Raw genomic sequence first — 21796 nt, 5'->3', positions numbered from 1 at the left:
TTATCGGAATCCTTATTTTCACGAAAGACGTCAAAAAGATGAAGCATTTGAGGCAACATTAATTCCATTTTTTGGAGCTTTCTTTTACTAGTAAATATGCCCGTGCGTTGCATCGGGATAATAAAATTACATGCATCTAGCTCAATATAAGAAGGGCTCAAGATGTGTTCAAAAAAGGGGGAGGGGCTCAAGATCCCACAGGTCCAACCCGTGCGTTGCACCGGGCTAGAAATAAAATATAACCTACTCCAGGTGTCATTATGCAACATTTTTAACTCAATTTTTACAAATATATAAATAAGATTACACTAAGTATTTCTTTTTGTACAATGAAATTTGGGCGTACCCTAACAATGTTCATCGTACCTATTTTAGCTCCGCACTTTCATTTCATTCGAAAAACACAAATGTTTATATCAACCAATTTTATTTTTTGTTGTTTAGAAAAACATGATTATTTTACTTTCATTAGGTGTTTTTAGAAAATTCAAGAATATTTTTTAAAATGGTATCATTTTTATGGCGATGTTTTATTTTTTTAATATTATATTTCATTTGTAATTTTTTACACTGTTTTTTGGGCTTTGTCCATTGACATTTGGCCTGCGTATTAAGTCCAGCCTAAACTGCACCGACGCCAGCTGAGCTCCTCGTCTCGTCTCGTGCCTCTTCTCGTCTCGTCTGCGAGCACCCATTTCAAAAAGAAGAAAAAAAAAACTCCTCGTCGTGTGCCTCTTACTTCCCTGATCCCAAATTATTCCCCATTCCTCTACCTAGCTGAACTAAATGTGACGGCGGCAAGCGTCCCTCCCCTCCCCTCCGGCCGGCTCTCTCGGTCTCTCCATGGGTTCTACAAAAAACGAAGTGAAAGCCCCAAAACAAAAACACAAAAACACTCACATCTAGCGACATGAAGCAATACACGTCCCTTCCCTTCTCTCTAGCAAGTAGTGGTTACTAAACAAAATCTAACAATCGAACATTGTATAAATTGCTACGGCAACCAAGTATAATCAATCAGAAACACGAATAGCAGCAGGGTCTCGATCCCTCTCACTTTCTCTCTACTTCTTTCTTAATTCTCTGCCAAAACAACACGAAGCAACAACAGCATATGCAAGCACATAGCAGCAGCCTCCTCTCAGTTTCTCTCTATCTCTATTGATCCTTACTACTATAATCTCTCAATTTCTCAAGGGTTCTAGAAACATGCCATGGCAGTAACTCTTGTATGTAATCTTATGTAAATTATGTTCCATTTGTTCATAGAACCCAATAAAGGTCCCGTAAATGTACGCAAGACAACAACTGGCTTGTTTTTTTTATAGTACTATGTATTACTGGACATTTCTACTGACGCTAGTACATAGCCTTGTTCTAACTTTGCATCAGTGTTGCTCTACCGTATAAAAACTACGCTGAACTCCATAGATTTCTGAGAGAACTTGAATCAACATAAGGGAATATCAAAATGATATCCGAATTCATGCATTGTTACGGAAAATGAATATAACCAAAATGGAGAGCCTGCACATATCTCATTATGCAAAAAAGGATCTATAGAAGTACAATACGTAAGCCATGGATCGTGCACACCCCTCCATATGCAGGAAACAACTATTAAAACATGCAAGGAAATTTTTCAAGGTATATGTACAAAATTAGTTTGTGCCCCTTTTCTTACTACATCAGTAAATGAATCAACTTCCCCCACAAAAAATAGTAAATGAATCAACTTCTTGTGATAACCAATAACATTTTACGGAACTATCGCTTTGCTTGATAACCACTATCAACATGTACATAACTTCAATATTTTATCACAGGGTATCAGACCCTCAGATACATCAGTTCGAAACATTGATTAATGCAGCATCCGAATAGAGCTGGTGCTCATTATCAGTTGAACATGAGAAATATTTGTGCAGAACACTCATATCAAATTTAGAACAACATACTCAGTTGTATGTCATCTTACTTGCGAAATCATAAATTCAAAACAGGGTATCATATTCAGTTTTGCTACTGGGAAAGGCTTGTTACACTTCAATATGCACAATAGTACATGCTTTAACCTGTCAAATATGTACTGTCATAAACAAAGAAAAAAATGTATTTGATTTGCCATGGAACTGCTTGAAATCGAAGATATGGATGATGGTGCAGCACGCAGATCAAATTAGCATCACAGCTTAAACCGAGGTCTGTTTACGATCAGTCTGAAACCCGACTCGATAGGCTGAATATACACAATAAAACACAAGTTTCAGTGAGATTCTCAGATTCACACAGGAAAGTTGGTTGGAACTTTAACTGGAAAAAGGATCAATGTTGAACATGAACTGGGAAAACATTCTAAAAGTTCAGACTGGGCATGCTAGTCTGCTGCTGTTGAAAACTGCCTGTATAACCATGACAGAAACAACAACTAAAACAGGGGATTACATCCAGTGATTAGCTTTCATCAAGGGGATAAATACCTCTGGTGTAACTGCTGCAGGCGCCATTGTACAGCTCGACCGATGTTCTTGAGATAATGTCGAGCTAAATGGGGATGGAGGTGATGGCAATGGACCACAATCTATCTGATTATCTGATTTTGGCACAATCGATTCAAAACACTCAGAAACTGGAGTACATGTTGACATAGTTGGTGACATAGGTGATGGCTCCAGAACACTTGATTCAGAAATTTTTGCTTTTTTTGAAGGTCGGTTATCAAAGTCCTCTTCAATGTTCTATGTAATATTAAGTTACAGTGCTGTCATCTATTTTCTGCAATCACAACAAAAATAAAAGGTAAACCTCCAACCGTTAGAAGCATCATCTGACAGTAGCTTTGTTTAAAGGAGACGAAAACATTACAATCCAGTATGTAGAAGGCAAAAGTATATAGAGATAAAAATTACCAATACATATGTGCATGTTTAAAAATTCTACAATGAGAAAGTAAATCATATTAGCAAATGTGGTCTACCACACAGCATAAAGGAACTCAGTTGATTAAGTAGCTATATATGCGCATGCCAAAATATTCTAGGCTGCAAAACCATAAAAAACAGGAAAGATCAAGACACACATTATGATCCATTACATGAGAAGTAATATGATCTTTTTGACATTTTATTTATCCTACATCTTTGTGAGACCCGCGGACTCAGCGAAGAACCTAAAAAAATTCCTACATTTACATTCTCAAACAGAACTGCATTTTTCTAGTTGTCAAAATACGGTGAGCAGTAATTTTTCGTAAACATCATGCCCTGTTGAATATAATTGAGACCCGTCCATCACTTATTTGTGAACTACTTTTGTTCTGGTCACCTATGTATTGAACTACTAAACACTCCTTACGAATTTACTCTACTTCATTCAAGTACAAACAGAATCCATTTATGTAGGAGCGCATGATGTGTTGCTTGTCAGTGAAATATAGTCTACTATCGGCAATAGCTATATTTGCTGTAGTAAATTAATGGTTTGACAAACATATGAGACCCATCAGATGCTTCAAAAGTACCTCAAAGTAGGTCTAGGCGACGGCTGATGGTCTTCCGGCAAAAATCGGCGGAGGCGGTGGCAGATTGTCTTGCGGCGAAGTCGACGGAGACGATAGCGGTGAAGTCAAAGGAGACGACAGCTGCGAAGTCGACAGATATAGTATAAGACAATCATAAATTCGGCAAGGAGGAAGATCAGGGAATAGTAATGCGAATTATGCCACTATATATTTGAATTACATGGAGATCAATCACTCCAAAACCAAGTTTCCTGATATACAGACCGTTGTCTGGGCTTATTACATTAAAATGCACAGTAACCTAAAAAAGCAGTCCTATTTGTTCTTAGTTCTTTGAGTTGAACTTTTAGACCTGGCATTTGATTTCTTGCATGGCTGATAACTGTGATGATTGTGATTCTTGGCAATTCTAGTTTAATTCTCAGCTTGAAGAATATGCTCTCATCTTTTAAGTATAACCTTAATGTTCCTCACTATGCAATGATCCCAAAAATATATACGAAAATGAACATGTACGTCATGCTCTTCTAAATTTTCTTTCCCTGACAGAAGGGAAAACACCCAGCTTCTATTAGATAAAACAAAGTATTACAAGGTATATATGGAGAAAAGTGTCACAGTAATAGACGCATTGTACATGTACCAGGGCTCACATATGCAAACTAAAATGAAGGGGATTCATACCTCCGGTGTAGTTGCCACAGGCAACATTGGACGGCTCAACGGATGTTCATCACTCATCTTAAGGGCCTGAAAAAAAAATCAACTCCAAATCAGAATTTTTTGCAGACGGACATCAGTGTTGACTAAATCATAACTGTGAAAAAAATAGCTGATCATTCTTTTATTTTCTCAAGTGGCACCAGGCACTTAATTCTACTAAAAAAATATGCAGATACACACTGGCCACATGCCCAGAGAAGTTAGCTCCACACAAACATTTGCAAATCAGGTCTTGAGCAACTGTAATGCAGTTTTGACAGATTGAGACATTGATTTAGCACAAAATTTGTACATATACTTTATATAGGGCACTTATAAACATGCTACCAGGACAAAAACAAAATTTGTTACTAAGCAAAAAACATGGGTCTGTAACCCCAGAAACTACAGAGAGGAAAGTTGTTTACAGATCCTAATCCTGTTTTGCTAGGTGCAGCTAGCATATCTATTCTGCAAAGCTAATTCTTAACTGAAGAAAAAGCATAACCTAGGTGCAGCTAGCATATCTATATTCTGCAAAGCTAATTGTTAACTGAAGAAATAGCATAATCGAGCAAGGGGACAGAAATAATAACTACAATAGGGGAGTCGAAAACATTTTAACATCATAAAAGCATGAAAAAATATGGTCTTTGAGATCGTCATCTTAGACACACAAATTTATGAGCCATACTGAGATACATAAGCATGATTTATGCACAACAGTATCGATGCATGCATGAGCAAAGTTCATACAATAATTAGAAGGTTCAGTACAGTTCTCTGTTTCAAATTGTTTTTCTTGTGATGCGGCAAAGAAATTCTCCTGCAGTTGCAAAAATCATTATTCATAGTTTAAGAGTAATAATGTTCAGGCAGGCACAAATTTAGGAAAAATACCACATGAATCTGAATCGAACCGTACATGATTCACAATCGCATCTAAGTACAAAACCAACAGTGGTCCTCCATCTAAGCAATCCATGAGATTACTAACTAAAACTAAGTCTCACAACAGTAAGAGAAGAAGACCATGACCACCAGTATCAAGTGCTGAACAATCATATTAGGTGTTTTACAATTACGTCGAGGAGCAGTGAAGTGGAAGCAAAGAGGCAACTAAAGCTTGCTATTCAGCTCATCTCCAGCAACAGCGGCAACAAGGTCAGATCAAGTTTTGATGAACTTCAGGCTCTACGGCGCCGTGGCGTAGCTTCGAGGGGATACATACCTATCGTGTAGCCACCACAGGAGACATTGCACAGCTCGACGGCGTTCTTGTTCCTCCGGCGAACTCGCCGCTTCTTCCTCCGGCGAACTTGGCGGCGACATTGGATGTTGGGTCAAAAATTGCAATTTCGACGGGATGATGGAGATTATGGTCGAAGGGCAAAACCTGATGGATATTCCGGCCGAGGACCCTTGCTTCTTATAGCAGCCAATCAAATCCGGGTCGGGCACTACATCAATTTGTGTTGGAGAAGGACAGGGCCGGCCTCCAATTTTCCATCCAAATCACGATAGGAGCAGCGGAGGTTGAGAAGGATACCACGGAGGAGAACAGAGAGAACTGGCGGCGGCACGGCCGGCGCCGGTGGCCGGTGTACCATCCTCCATGAACGCCCATGAGCGCAGCAGGCCCACGGCGTCCGCCTTCTCCTACGCCTCGGGTCGGATGTGGCCGCGCAGCAAGCCCACGGCGTCCGCCTTCTCCTCCGCCTCGTCCGTAGCCGCACCCATGGCGTCCGCCTTCTCCTCCGCCGCGGCTGTAGCCGTCCGACGAAGGCGCCGCCCCTCACCTGCTCGTGCTCCGCCGTCGCTGCCGTCGCTGGAAAGGGAGGAGTTTTGGATAAGATGAATCAGGGACCGCAGACTGAATATCGAACAAACATAGGGTCTTTATTGTAAAACCGAAGCGTTTTCCCAGATTCACTAAAGAAGGGACTGCGGGTTATATTTCCGAAAAGCAAAAGGACTTTTTAGTAAAACCATCGCGACGGTGAACACGAACGCCACAGAGGCCACACCGGCCGACCGGACAGAGCTGCCGTTTGTCAGTCTGTGTGTGATGCGTGATGAGATCATGAGAGAGAGTAGTAGGTGGATGCTCACGCCCATCTGCTGTCGCGGCCTTCGATTCGGTGCCGCCGCGTGCCCTCGATTCATCGCGGCCGCATGCTCGAGAGGAATCTCACTGCTTCCCCGCCGCCATGGATGGCATCATCTGGGTCCGTTGATGAGGGCCCCTACTCCCCTCCGTCGTCCTCCACCCGCAGGAGGCTCCCTGCCTCCCTCCCATTCTCCTTCCCCCCGCAGGACGAGATCCACTTCGCCGCTGCTCCTCATGATTCCGGTTGCCACAGTCTCCTCGGCTGCGCCGTCTGCCCACCTGCACGGCCACGCGACCTCAATCCAGCCACCCACTTCTTGTCATCGTCGTCCTCCGCCGCTGCTTCGCGCGGCTCTGCCGGCCGTTGCTGTTTCCAGAGATGGCGTGTCCCACGCATGAGTTGGGGATTAAAAAAGCGTTGCCATGGCAAGACGGCGGCCGGCGCTGGGGAAGGATGGCTAGGGAGAGGTGGCCCTCAGCCATGGACGGAAACCTGAAGAGGAGGAGGAAGAGCGCAGGATGGGGAGGGAGAGGCGGCCCGTAGGAGGCGGAGCTCGCCGTGGGGGCAGGCGAGAGCGCGCAGCTGCACGGGGATGAGGACGGGAGTGGCTTGGCAGTCCAGCACGAAGCAGAGGGGGCGAGCGGTCGAGGCAGAGGCATCGTCCTCTGCCCGAACTGCTGCTGCTCGATGCAGAGAGCTGCGGGCGGCGTCTGGAGTTGCAGGGAAGCGCGCACAGAAGGGATGGATGGGTTCATGGCGGAGGCGTCGGGGCTCCATGGAGGGGCGGAGGAGTGCACCGGGTGCGGGCTAGGGAAGGACGAGGCCAGGCGGGGCAGGGAGTGGCGGAGCCGAAGCGGAGGGGGGGTCGCGGGCGCTTGGGCCGGCGAGGAAGCAGCAGCGCCGACGAGGCGGGGCAGCGCGTGCAGGGGCTAGCGGCGGCTGGCCCAGGTGCGGGGCTCGGGCGAAGCCGCGGTGCGTGGCTGGAAAATAAGTCGGCGTGTATAAAAATAAAAACAACGAAACGTTTTTCCGGACTAACTAAAGTAAGGACGGCGGCTTTAAATCCTAAAAACCACAAGGGCCTTTGTGTTAAAACGACGCGACGGTGAACCCGGAGACTCAATCGGTGCTTTATTATTATCTATACTACTTATAAAAGAGCAAACATAATCTTTTTTAAGTGCACCTCACAAAACGTACACGGATACATTACCACCGTATGATTAGTCCCACTAAACTTAATCTAACGGCTAGCCTTAACCTAATATGTTCTCTGTGTGCACTTAGCAATTTACATTGACTGACCGTACTCCACCGTGAAGGAAAATATGAAGTCCACGGCTGGTCAATTAGGAAACTATAATCACGGACACATCCTATTAAGAAATTAATCACAGACGCATCTAATTATTAGGAAACTAATCACAAACGCATCCTATTATTAGGAAACTAATCACGGGTGCATCCTATTATTAGGAAAATAATCACGAACGCATCCTATTAGGAAATTAATCACGAACACATCTAATTATTAGGAAACTAATCACGGACGCATCCTATTAGATAACTAATCACGAACATATCTCATTATTAGGAAACTAATCGCGAGCGCATCCTATCGTCTCCTATCAGGGAATCGCGATCGCGAGTCGCCTGTCATCACCAGCCCACCATCCACGCGAGCCACAACGGGAGACATGCGAAGAGGAGCTGCGGCTTCCTCCGAACACGCACACGTGCCGTCGCCGCCTTCTTCTTCTGCCTGGAGGGCGGGTCACTCTTCTACTGACTGCAACAACTTCGCATCATACAGAGAGACCAACCATGTTTCTCCGAATATCTTGAATCATGATCCTTATGACTTCATCTCTACTACTTATAAGAAGTACATTTTTTCATTTGACTATTTTCCTGACTTGGGAGGTAAGGTATGTTTTATCCACTAGAGTTGCTAAAATTGGAAGCATATCTGCAGTTTTTTCTTTCTAAACCGGCATTTGTTGGCCCTTTTTTGCCACTGTTATTCTTACAAGTGGTAGCCTACGTATCATTATTACTACGAACTTAGAGGATATTTGTTATATTGTCAAAATTTTAGAATGTTGAGCCCTTAAAGAAATGTGTAGTACTCAAGTAACTGTTTCAAGTTGTCATATTAATGCTTTTGTCCAGTGATTAACAAGTATAATTACGCAATTTATCAATGTAATTTTTATTTGGTTGACATGTTCTATTTTCATAATAAAGTAAGTCACTTTTCTTGCTTCCAGACATTACAACACTTGTGGTGTAATAGTAGAATCGGATGGTCCAACTAGCATTTTTTTGTCTTGTTTCACAGCTGATTCTATGGAGTCAAGACATCTCTACACTTCTCTATGTGACAATGACTTCCTCTTTTCAACAAACCATAGAGGTCTCTTCCTACTATTGTGTGGTTGACACTCAATTGTAACAATAATTCTTGACTGGAGTTTGTTGGCACTGAAACGGTTCCTTAGCTTGTCCTAAGTGACATTTTCATGTGTGATTATACTTGCATAAATGTGTGCATATGGAGAATCATGATGAATCTTCTAAATAATTTTGAGTTTTATACATTGGAAAAAGTGGGTGGTCTTTTAATACAAGAGACATGTTGATTAAGGAGAAACGATATTTCAAATTATTTGTATGAGTTGGGAATAAGAGATTGTGTACTTTATAGGGAAATTTCAAATTTATGAATAAATTGTCTTGTATTAAATATAGTATAATGTGTTAATCCAAATAGACGCGTGTTGCACGTGCACACTTATTAGTCCAAATAGACGTGCGTTGCACGTGCATATTTACTAGTTAGGGAGAGACTAGCAAAAAGGATCCGTGCGTTGCAACGGGAGAAAATATCGGTTACTAACCTTATTTTAAAGGTGATGGATCATATATTTATCTAAGGTAGTTCCTTTACAAGTAAAAAAAGAAACGAAAAGTTAGGCAATATATAGTGTTTGATGCTTCTCCGCATAGTACCATTTCTTAGGATCCACAAAGTATTACTAATATGTAAGCCGAAAATAATGGGAAGTAGATGCAGCATAGCATGACATATCAGATGATTTTGCAAGCACACCACTGAATATATCGAGGACTACTTAATATAAGATCTTCAAATAGGTACATGTTTATGATGAACACTCTGAAGCTATTTTGTGTAGTCTTCAAAGGATTTCAAAAAAGTTTTTGCTTGATGTCAAAGATGAATAATTTGAACATATACTAATTTTTCCAATAATTAAACTATTAAAGCAAGGAAATGGCACATATGTTCACCCTCAAAAAATGAGACATAGGTTCATCCTTCATACAACCACAACTTGAAGGCTGCAGAGCGAGGCGGCAAAACCTGTAAGATGCAGCCATGTGAAACACGATAGAACTGCCACCACAAGATCAATCAAGCATCGTTGAGAGAGAAAAATCCTTGACCATCATTAACATTTGTCAACGAATCCAACTCCGCTTCTACTGATGATAACCAAAGAACCTTCCTTGCCAAAGGAAAATGATTAGATTGTTTATAACAGTAATATTTTGATCCCGAGGACCCAAATTCAGAGCTATGCGATTATGTTTGTGCAAAACCGTTAACACAACATAAAACCAAAACTGAGAAACTCCTATGCCAAACCATTACATCCTAAACTACTATATGTCAGCATATAACATATTCATTCGGATTCGATGCCTTGTACGTGCCAGGTTATGGATACTGGTATTTGCTTAGATTACGCGGTACACTTCTAGAAAGCAATATTTCCTAGAAGCAGTAGATGACTCTGAACCTTTCACTTGCAGACCAGGAACACACGTACATGAGTCTGCTCAAAGCATATCTGCACATGTTGGTATTCAACCAAGTAATTAAGTAAAATAATTTTGTTCTTTGAAAAAAGTAAGATAAGCTTTGCTCGTCTAAGTTAAATGGTTAACAGAGGATCAAACCTGTCCTAGAACGATCAAATTTCGACAAAACAAAAACCTTAAAGAAGACATACATGCATATTATAGAGAAGACTAACTAATAGCACGTAGAACGGATATCTAGGAAGTAGATAGGTTATCTATGCTGGTGGTTTGTAGGGTCGTACTGAGGTCGATGAAGAGCCTGGTGAATGACAACTAGAAGATTGGGCATGACTATGGAGATGAATAGGTGAGAGGCATCGCCAGCCCCTGGAGAATCACTGGCCCGCGCTGTCCGCTGACACAACGGCCCCGAATCACTGTAGAAACTGTATTGAGGAACTGAACATGAAGAGTTGCTCCGCATGAACCAACTGATCACCTTCTTCTCCACTGGATGTTCCATCGTGTATTGGTTGGAGTGTGATCTGGCATGTAAGCTAAGGAGATTGAAAGAAGAAGAGACAATTATTCAGTAACTTCTTATACAATAAGGAGGAACCGAAAAGAAAATTCAAGTAGTTATAGACGAACTTGACCGTGAACTTGGTTATACTTACGTGCGGGAGCTCTCAATCGAGCCATGCACGTATTGTGTATTTGCCGGATTGATCCAGGAGCCTGTTTGTAGATGCGGAGAAACACGCGGCCACCGTCAGGCGCTACACTCCTGCCTCGCGTGTATTTCATCATATACCCGTCATATGCTCAATAATCTATAGATGAAAAAAATTGATTGTCGATGTTTGGAGACCAAAAGGACAGCCTACACGAATATGATCATGCCAAGGGTGGAATTAATTAGTATTATCTAGCTATGCTTTTCCAATCCAAGCGACATTTCCAATTTCTCAAGGAAAGGTATTTTCAGATTAGTTTTTCTGTTCTAGGCTACATCACCACTTATATCTGCTTTGCAACAGTTTTTGGGCCACGAAAAACAACTGTATTGGAGTCTGAAGAGACTAAGAGAAACTCTGACCAATCAAACAGCATGGCTGCATACTGTAGAAATTAATTGACACATATTTCTCCTAATAGATGGGCAGACTGCCAAAATTATTTGAATCAAAGCAGGTTGCTTCTTGCAATTTTAAGCCTGCGGTTTACTTCTTACTTTTGTCCAAGCTTCCACGGGAGCTCTGTATTCATGGAGGTGCAGCAAAAAGCAGAGTGGGATATATATGCGTGGGCAGTGAATGTATAAACATCTAAAGATTTAGTGGAGTTCACCTTGTGAACAAAGATGAAACCAAGTCTAGACATGAAAATAGAAAGCACATCATTCCCATAACAGAAGCATCACCATCTAGGAAACTAAAACACTCACCATTAGCCTAATTAATTTTAGATTGGGCTCATACATTAGCAAACAACTTTGAAGAAAGGGGTCGCGTAAAATTGCAGATGAAAAGAAAGAGAAGGAAAGTGACCTTAGAATTTATGGATGAAAAGCTAGCTCCAATAATACAGAATATTGTTGACTTATGCATCTCCAGAAAGGCTGATCCCCACACTACACTATGGCACTTCTCCGTTTCTGAGCCCATTCAGTGCGTTGATGTCAGGAATCAATCAATAGATCTACGTGTTATTTGAGGCATAAACTGGGTTACAGACTGAAGGAATTCTTTCCAATCGAATTACCTCTAATGGTAATCCCCTCCTAGCACCAGCAGATCGAGCTACTGGATGCAAGCATGTGTCAAGGTTTCCTAGTTAATTTGCTCAACTGCTCAATTTCAAAAGGGGATTTGGCTTACAGGGAGTAGCTGGGTGACTTTCAGGTGTGCAGCACGGTACCTTGTTCGTGCTTGGGGCTCGGGGAGGAGGCCGACAGGAGCTTGGGGAGGCCGCCGGCAGCAGGAACTGGGGGAGGCCGGCAACCCGAGGTGAGGTCGAATTAAATTTCCGCCTCGTCGCTGCAGACCTCCCCGCCGTCCCCGGGACAGGCGGCCGTGTCCAGGAGCTACGCCTCATCGTCATCCTCCTCCTTGAAGTAATGTAGCCGAGATGCACGGAATCAAGCTGTCGGAGAAGTTGTCGGGGCTCTTGAGATTGGCGCCGCAGGGGAAGTCGGCAATGGCAGCGAGTATGGCGGCCGCCTGGACAAACTTGGCAAGGGAGCAGGTGTGTTGCGAGCTTGCGAGATTCAGGTGTCGGACGTTGAGGCGATGCAAGGCCGATGGCTGCGACCAGGGCGGCGCGCGGCGCGAGCAGGTGGTGGCGGCACGCAGCGGAGGGGCGGGGCCGGTGGTGGCGGGGCGCTGGAAGTTGAGATGGGAGGCAAGGTCGTGCCTCGTCCCGTCGTCCGGGTGTTTTTTTTTTCTGTTCCCCATACCGCCGAGTTGACTTAACAATAGGATTGCGGGTTTATTCTAGAAAAACTCAAGGACTTTTGTATAAACACGCCGCGACGGTGAACCCGGAGACCCAATCCGTGCTTTATTATTAGGGAGAGACTAGCAAAAGACCCGTGCGTTGCTACGGCTCTAGAATAAACCTATACATGGTCAAAATACAGGACAACAACATGTCTTCTTTTAATTTTATTCATTTACTTTCCCCCCAAAAAAAGAGTCGATAAACTTTATTGTATCTTCATCCATAGATCCTTTACTCATATTAAAAAAATTATTTAATCGAAGCAAAATTATATGAATTAGAGGACGAATTGTACTGATGTGACTTGAGCTTTGGTTGATTTCACACGCTCATACTTCTTTAGTTTTCTTGTAAAATAATATGGCGGTATTTATACTATTCACGGTTGGTTATCCATCCGTCAGGTTGCGAATGACAGATTCAGATATCCTACTGCAGCTGTCGCTGCTCACCAAGGAGTTAGTAGTTCAGTGAGTAGTTCAGTAGCTCTCCATCCAGTGCCTGCTCAATACACGTTAGTAGTTCAGTGAGTAGTTCCCTCCTTTGGGCACTCGTAGGCAGGAGAAGAGAGGACCGCGTTTTGCAGACTTCATTCCAATTGCAATCAAGCTAATAAGTAAGCATGCGTCTCTTCTTTCGGTGTAGCCGTTTAAATTGTCTGCAGTGCACATCCAAGCCCACAATCCTGAAATTCAGTTTAGATACTTCATCATGGATGGCTCACGTCTAACAGAGGAACGCCATGCATGTAGTCCAGCCCTCCGTTTATTTAATCCCTCTGCCAATGGATTATCTTATGTACCCTCTTTGCGTGGCCAGCTTGTTGATATTTCAGGCAAGTTACAAGTGTTTATAAATTGGTGGAAATTAGTATAAGAAAGCAAGGTGGGACTATTCAACAAAAGATATGCATGCATCATATTTTATAAAATAAAATCTGAGACGTGGCTTCTAGCCCATAAGAAGCCCAGTAGTGCATCGTGCGAGGAGAAGGTGCTCATACCACATTACGTGTGAGAGGCCAGCTTGCGTACGTAATTGAGCACGTATGAAAATAGCTTTGTGACGGTCGGACGAAAATCACAAATACCCGTGCGTTGCAACGGGAGAAAACTGAATGTTATATCTAAGCATAGTGCATCATGGGAATTTTTTGTCAAACGAACTTGTTTGCAACGTGATAAAAAGTTGACATTTAAGAATACACTTAGATGCATCCGCGTCCATACTTTCTATATTTATAGATGCATCCGCGTCCATACTTTCTATATTTTCATGGATCGAGTTGATTTAGCCAGTGCGTGCACATACGAGCAGTTGCAACATCCCTAAAAAAAAGAAAAAGAAAGGAGCAGTTGCAACATGCATTCAATCCCCACCCCACCCCGAGAGAGATCCTTTTGAGGAGTACGTGCCTCACCGCCTCCATCTTTCTCCTCCCGTGACCTTATCCACATCCATCACGGCTCATCCTCTCTTCTCCATGACTCCATCATCCAGCGCCCACACGAGCTGGCCCGCCTGTGTTCCAGCCGTGCACCCACTACTCCGTTCTCTTCGCCGACCGTTCCAGCGCACGCACGGCTCCATCCTCTTTCTCCAATCTCCTTCTCTAGCCCCGCACGGCTCTATCCTATCTTCTCAAATCTCCTCATCCGCGCCGGCGATGCGCCACTGTCCACCATCCTCTCTTCTCCAATCTCCTTCTCCAGCCCCGCACGGCTCCATCTCCACCCTCTCTGCTCCAATCTCCTCATCCGCGCCGGCGATGCGCCACTGTCCACCATCCTCTCGATGCGCCACTGTCCTTGTGGAAGGCTCGTTCTATCTGATCTTAGATAATCAATTGAACGATGTGGGAAAAGGCTTGCCGATTTCTCACACCGACGTGTCGCGCGCAGCCGCTTGCGTGCGCGCACAGCCACAACTGCCATGGCTGATGGCCTTCAGAGCATCGCCGCGGATCTTCTCCTCTATCACTGCTCGCCTTCGTTCGTCGGAGCCCCAAGCACCACCTCCGTGGTACCTCCTGCCGCTCCTTCTACTCCGTCGTGGGGCTTCCTGCCGCGCCCCCTGATGCTCCTTCTACTCCGGCGTGGGGTCTCCTGCCGCTCCCCCTGGTGCCCCTTCTACTCCGCCGCGGCTGTAGCCATCCGCCGGCAGGGGCGCGCCCTTCACTTCTCCTGCTCCGCCGCAGTTGTAGCCGTCCGCCGGCAAGGGCGCGCCCTTCACTTCTCCTGATCCGCCGCGTCTACAAAGGGAGCGGGCATCTGGATAAAACGAAACAGGATTTGCCAATTGTTACTAAGCAAGGTTGGCCAGGCCCAAGAACTGGATGGTTTAGCATCCTTCGTGTTCGGCTAGACTAAGAACGTTGGACAAAGATTTATTATCATTTGGCTAATATAGTAGGGAAAATCAAGTAGTTGTGTTGGAAACACCATGAAATTTGAGTCTGACTCCTCATGCATTGTGACTGGTGGAACTGGGCTGAGCGAGGCTAGCTTCTACGTGATGATGTCTAGTAGAGGAGCATGTCAGTGACCGGCATCTGTTGTTCAACTCGGTCATACCAAAGACGCAATGGAGAAAAAAACATCCAATGTAGTCGTGGACATAACTTTCTTCTTAAAGTTGAACATATATTCATTCCCGGCATTACGTCGACGCTTTCAATATTAGCCCGCCACTTAAATACAATAGAAGATTAGCCTCCACGTACGGATATCATGGAAATTTGGCACAATTTTCCCTCAATTCTGGTTCCTTCCTTTATTATTTTTCTCAGTCTTTATTGACTTTTCCCTCAAATTCCCGTTCCTTCCTTTATTATTTCTCTCAGTCTATATTATTGACTTGTCCTCAATTCGCAATGCTTCCTTGAATTGACTTGCTTATATTTCTGTCCCTAATTTTCTCAACAATTCTCAATCCTTCCTTGAATTATCCTTCATGTATTTCTCTATTTTTTGAGAGATGCGGAGTCATTGGGCCGATTTGTGTGCATGAGTTTTCTCATTACGGCAATATAATCCATCGAGCAGCCAGGTTCCACGTAGGTGCAGTTTTCACACACATATATTTTAAATGGTGATATGGGATGTACTAAAGCGAGGTGGTACTAAACAGAAACTTTTTTTTTGAGGGGTACTAAACAGAAACATTGTCTAGCTTGATTGGTTGCAGCCTTGGAAATTTTCTAGGAGGTTGTGAGTTCGATCCCTGGTAGCGACACAATGAGCCACTGTTTTTTGCCTTTCCCAGTGTAGGTGGGCCGGCTTCATGAGTGTTTTGGCGACATGAAAACGCTAGCATTGTTGCCTAAGACTATACTTAGGATCTGCCTCGGCTGTGTCATGAAGCCCAACCGTCCGACGCCATGTGGCAGCCTCGGTTTGTGTGTGGCTTACAAGCATTGTCGGCCTAGGGGAGCACACAACAGTGAAGAGGGCCTCCTTGTCGAGGCCCAGCCGCGTGAGCATCTAGTCTATGGCATCCCCCTTCACCACATCAGGACCTGTGGGCAGCCGAGGGCTCCACGATCTACTCCCTCGGTTCCTAAATATATTTCTTTCTAAAGATTTCAATATGGACTACATACGGATGTATGTAGATGTATTTTACAGCGTAGATTCACTCATTTTGCTCCGTATGTAGTTTACATTGGAATCTCTAGAAAACACTTATATTCAGAAATGGAGGGAGTAGTAGATAGTAAATGTATTTAAAGAATTTCAACATATCATGACATATGATGCTATTAGCAAAAATTCAGTGAGCCAATGTTGTCACATGTACGCATATGTATATTGCGCTTTTTGCATAATTTCAAATATTCTACATGTCGTTACTGATCACCTCTTTTTTTTGCTTTGATTCTACACAGTTCTATAAAAATTAATTTGGTTTCCTATACATAATTTTATAGAGTTCAAATCGAGTGGCACTTTTCTCCCAAATTGCTTTTAATTTTCACATTAATCATAGTTTACAATCAAAATTTAAAATATATTATTACTAAGAAAATTTGAGAGGTAAATAATGCATGTGGAAATACCAATAAATTAAGTGCATCTTCATGCGTGGATTTCTTACATAATTAAAACTACAGTCCATATATACCTAGATAAAAGAGAATTTAGATCTAACTTGAAGCATTAAGAGAAAAACTTCCCCAAACTCCGATCAGTAAAAAAAATTAAATTTAGATCAGGTAAAGCAAAGTTTAATCTGTGCGTAAGATATAGCGAAATAAAAGAATAAATAGACCAAGCCCATACATCTGCTTACCTCGTCAATGACTGCAAGAAACTACTTTTCTCTTGTTTCATTGTGATGGCAGATCGTATTCATCTTATTTGTTGCTGCCAAAACTATTATTTAAACTATTTTCCTTGCATGACTGGTGCATTATGTATATTCTTTTAAGACGCAGCGAAATCACAAACATCAGCATGAACAAACTCGCTACAACCTCTCCTGTTTGTTTAAATAGGTCGTGCTTGATCTTGGTGGAGAACAAATCCGCCTGCAATCTGGTCATAATCTTGCTGGGCAAAACATGCACGTGTTCTTGCTTTCCAATTAATCTTCATCATGCTTTCCAATTAATCTTCGTCCAATTGATGTCGACGATCTGGACGAAGACGCGGTGGCATCCCCATCCGTTCACGAGAAGGACGACATGATGTCTGCTATGTGGAGAAGACCACTGATGACACAGAGCCGGGCATCCCCGCATAGAGGTAGCCACAGCCGCCACCGCCATCGACCTGACCTTCCATGAGCCCTAGGATCGGTGGTAAATAGTAGTTGCACCTGGACAGGGCTTTGCGCTTTGCGGCGGCGTCAATCTGAGTTGTATACAAATAGGACCAGGTAAAAGGATCATCTCTTCTCTTTTGAAATCAGAATCCAACACAGCAGAAGTGCGCAAGGACACAGACATGGCCACATGCCAATGCAACGTCCTGCCAATTAGCACCAAACAAAAGAAATCAACAACACAGCACGCATGGTTAGGAGGTTACGAGGTGGCCGGATGGCAAAATTGATGAACTGCTCGATAATGGTGTCACCGATGTGCAGCTACAGCTCGCAGCCTGAATAACTCTCAAGGCCCAAGCTCCTCCACACTGAATCCCACCCCGCCCACCCATAAGAAACAATCGGAGCCCAGAACAGCCACTGCAAAAATCTCAGTGAATCCCAGCGACAACAGTGCCCGCGTCCGATCCAGTGAGACATCGTCGGAGCTTTGGTGCCCAAGCTGAACCACCCAAAGCTCGTCCTCGGCTCTGCGTCCCTGTCGTTCCTTGATCTGGTCCGAGCTCGGGGTAAGGCGACCGCTGTAAGTCCACGGCGTCCTTGTCGTTCCTCGATCTGTCGCGACCTCGGAGCGAGGCGCCGCCTGCAGGGTTGCGGCATCAACGACGTGTTCGGTGTTCTCCCGATTGGATTCAGAGGGGCGCTTGATATAGTTGTACTTCTCCATCGAGTCTCCTGGTAGTTGTGGGATTATTTAAGAGAACTATTCCTGTATCAGCCAAAAAGCATATTCTAGCTCAGGTGGTCTTTGCCACACAAATTTGGTTGATGGTCGTGAGTTCGAGTCCTTCTGCGGCTAATGTTTTTTGCCTCCCTGCTAAGTTGGGCCATAGCGTAGGCATAGTGCAGGCTGCGAACGATGGATGGGCTAAGGCCCGTGAAGCCACGATCGAAAACTTGCACATGGACGTGTGGACCCCAAATTAGTACCACCTCGTTTATATTGTAATTTTGTCTATACAAATCGTAAAAGCGTATTATGACATGAGAAGAAAGCGTATTGTGACGGTGAACCCGGAGACCCAATCCGTGCTTTATTATTAGGGAGAGACTAGCAAAAGAGCCCGTGCGTTGCAACGGGAGAATGCAAGGCCTAAGAATCAGGCTCGAAGGTATAGATATCCTAATTGTGCAATATTATCAAATATGTCAAATATGTACCTTTAGGATCCTCGTACACGTCAGATAGCATTGCCGATTTTTGTTAACATTTAACTCACTTTTCTTCTTCTTATTCCACTCATTATCTCTGTCCCCCAATTCAAGATTGTCGCTATAAGCAATGGCACATCCGACATGTAATACCGATGGGCATTGAGGAGGAGATATAGAAAATATAAAAAAAGAGCATTCTAAGGGCGATTGGAGTCGAGAAAGTCGATAAAATCCTGGAGATAAAATGTTACTTACGGTATAAAAGGAGGCATTCTGCTTCCGCTCGTTTGATTTTCAAAGACGGGTCGCCGTTCATCATCATGGTGGTGACATAACTCGACTCTGGTGCTTTTGCACCGGAAGAACAACCTGTTGGTCAGCGAGGGTTGCGGATGAGTATGGTTTCCTGTGCTCGGGTTGTGTAGCTTTGTACCTAATGTACACCTTACCGTTGCCGTCATCAGGGCCTAGATGCCGCCCCATAGGCCTTGCCTCTACAAGGTACCGCCTCTGACAATGCAATCTGTGGACGCCGTTTTCAAGTCCGTTCTCTATTGCAGACTCTCACCACCATCGCTTGCTCGCAGAGGTCGACGACATGTCCCTGACATGGAAAAATACTACTACTTTATAAATAGGTAGTTCTGAGTCAATGGAAGAAAAACAACATCCAATAAGCTATTACTTTAAGAAGGGTGTAGAATAGCGCTGCACCTTCTTGTTGGGCGAGCGCACAAATCTCTTAGTCGATTCATCTGCAAAGCACCAGCCCACCATGGATCCAGCATGTCAGCTTCCAACAGTCCGGCATCATCCTGTTTGTCTTTCTTGCCATTGGCTTGCCTCGTACAGTTTTCCTTTTCTAGATAAATCACACCTAAATCCATCAAAGCTAGCTTCTTCTAGAAGACAAATAAGTCCCAAAAAATACAGAGCATCAGGTCATGTGGTAGAGATGAATTGATCTGGTGCCACCAAGCATGGAAGTACGACAAAATTTAATCACCCAGGTTCACCTAAATTACCTCGAAAGTATATGAATCAGTGCTGAGCGGAACTGGTGCATGTATCCAGACAAAAAAACACATCTATATTGAGCAGCTTCATGGATAATCAAAGACGCAGATGGCCACGCCTCAGGTATATCAATCTCATAAAATCCACAACAAATTTCCCAACTCTGTACTCGATCCAAAGAACCCGCACACTATCTGTAGGAGTTGGCGCGCGCGAACCTTTTTTTTGCTGCCGGAGGAAGAAATCCGGCGCCAGCGGTCACGGCGACCGTGACGGCCACCATGGTCTCCGTGCTCTGCTCTGCAGGAACTTCATTGGTGCATGTTGCTCCCCGGCATGGATTCCCCCCTTGGCCACAAGAAAGAAGGATCAAGGCTGCCTTGGCGTGCCGCTTGCTGCGGGCGTGGACTGGTGAAGCGAGATGGGCAGATGTTCAGGAGAAGACGACCGAGGATGCAGAGGACCACGCCGCCGCTTCCTTCTTTTCTTTGTCACGCCGCCGCTGCTTCCGTCCAATGCTTCGTGTGAAACCCAGAACCGACGCGTGCGTGTCTGGCCGTATATTTATTTAGAGCATAGAAATTTACGGAATCCTGAATCGTAACCTTTTCAGTCACGATGCAGTCGATCGTTGGTTTTCCAAGTAAGCAACTTCTGGTTTTGCACGGGGGACGAGCGAGAAACGACATACAACAACGGACGGTTAGACGGACGAAAAACTATAGGTACATGATCACATGAAATAGTATCACATCGGATGTGGAAAATAATAACTGAAAGCGTAAACTCACGGAAAGAAGCTTATTGTGACGGCGAATCCGGAGACCCAATCCGTGCTTTATTATTAAGGAGAGACTAGCACAAATACCCGTGCATTGCAACGGGAGATAAAAAACCTCACTTCACTAACCCAATGGCTCAAGACTTCCTCCTCTCCCCATGGCCCATCACCAGACATGACATCATCAAGAAACTCCTTGAAATCCTCCACACTACTACACGAGAAACAAAATAAATATTAGGAGCGCTGTCCAAAGATCCCCCATCTTTGGCTAATATAACAGAGAAAAGAGCGGAGTTTGTGTCGCACACAGTTCCAAGTCCCGACTCCTTGTACTTTGGTGACAGGCGCTAGTGGGTCGAGCTGAAAAATAAGAGTGAAATTTTTTTTGTTCGTAGAAAAATATAGCATATGACCAAAAAATAATGAAAAGTTTCTATTGTGATTTAGACATAGTTATTTTTGCATGTGTTATTGCAATATTTTGCTCCTGAGTTAAACAATTCTGATACGTCAAATATTAGTATCACAATATCATATTAGTATCATGTATGCCTCGTGGTGATTCCACATTTACATCACTTCACTTTTTTAACCATACTTCATGTAGGGTTTTTGATTAATCCGAAAAGTCACTTTGGAGCACGGGCACATTGTAGTCATTTTTAGAAACATATTTTTATCCAAAAAGTATAAAAATGTAGTATATTTGTGTGAATTTTCGTCAAATTTCATGTTTGTATGTGAAAGATCAAAAGGAAGACAATTACGTGCAAAAAAAAACAAATTGTTTTTGCTGGATTTTTTCTTTTTAATTTATTGAAATTTGGTATGTACTTGGATTTTCGTATTTGTCAGGTTTATTATCTTCTTCTACTTTTTTTTGTGGCAACGTTGCTCTAGTCGCGCACATACATTTGTCCCTACTTTTATGGATGTGCAGACACATTTTTCCTAGCAAATATTGGGCGTACAGAAGCACTTTTTTAACTTTAGTGTTTTTTTGAGACAATCCAATCAGCTTTAATTAACAGCCATCCATGAGGTGGCTGCGCAGCTTTTTTTTTTTGAGAACATGGTGGCTGCTCAGCTGGGCCAGGGAGGCTGGGCTTGGGCGCGAGCGCTGTGCTGGGCCTTGAAGGGTCACACGGCCCACATGAGCGAGCAGCAGAGGCTGTCGTGTCGTTCTCCTCGAACGAGGGCAGAGGCTGGATGTGGCCTGCGGCGGCGCTCGAGGCAAACTCCGACGGGGACGGCAAGGGGCCGCGCAGATCTAGCGTAGGAGTGGCGGGGATGGGTTGCCGGCGGCCGGATCTCGCCGGATCCGAGCACGGACGACTCGTGGCGGCGGCT

The 21796-nt window shown here is 44.0% G+C and overlaps 2 long non-coding RNA genes across 4 annotated transcripts; both read right to left on the bottom strand.

Annotated features, from left to right (window-relative positions):
- Window positions 1–1843: 1843 nt before the first annotated feature.
- On the bottom strand, window positions 1844–6135 carry LOC123147962 (uncharacterized). Its single transcript, XR_006473564.1, has 5 exons — window positions 5454–6135; window positions 4205–4270; window positions 3521–3640; window positions 2481–2775; window positions 1844–2239 (listed from the first exon to the last, which is right to left on the bottom strand). It is a non-coding gene; the product is annotated as an uncharacterized lncRNA (long non-coding RNA).
- A 3473-nt stretch (window positions 6136–9608) lies between these two features.
- On the bottom strand, window positions 9609–20180 carry LOC123147961 (uncharacterized). Of its 3 annotated transcripts, none has more exons than XR_006473562.1 (6): window positions 19671–20180; window positions 19360–19547; window positions 19095–19249; window positions 18901–19014; window positions 10839–17633; window positions 9609–10718 (listed from the first exon to the last, which is right to left on the bottom strand). It is a non-coding gene; the product is annotated as an uncharacterized lncRNA (long non-coding RNA). The 3 variants fall into 3 exon arrangements; XR_006473563.1 differs by having other exon boundaries at window positions 19360–19544; XR_006473561.1 differs by having other exon boundaries at window positions 19360–20180.
- Between the last annotated feature and the right edge of the window lie 1616 nt (window positions 20181–21796).

The sequence above is a fragment of the Triticum aestivum genome, chromosome 7A (genome assembly GCF_018294505.1).
Source record: "Triticum aestivum cultivar Chinese Spring chromosome 7A, IWGSC CS RefSeq v2.1, whole genome shotgun sequence".
NCBI classification, from domain to species: Eukaryota; Viridiplantae; Streptophyta; class Magnoliopsida; order Poales; family Poaceae; genus Triticum; species Triticum aestivum.
Note: the sequence above shows the minus strand (reverse complement) of the source record. Positions and strands in the feature narration are given on the sequence as shown.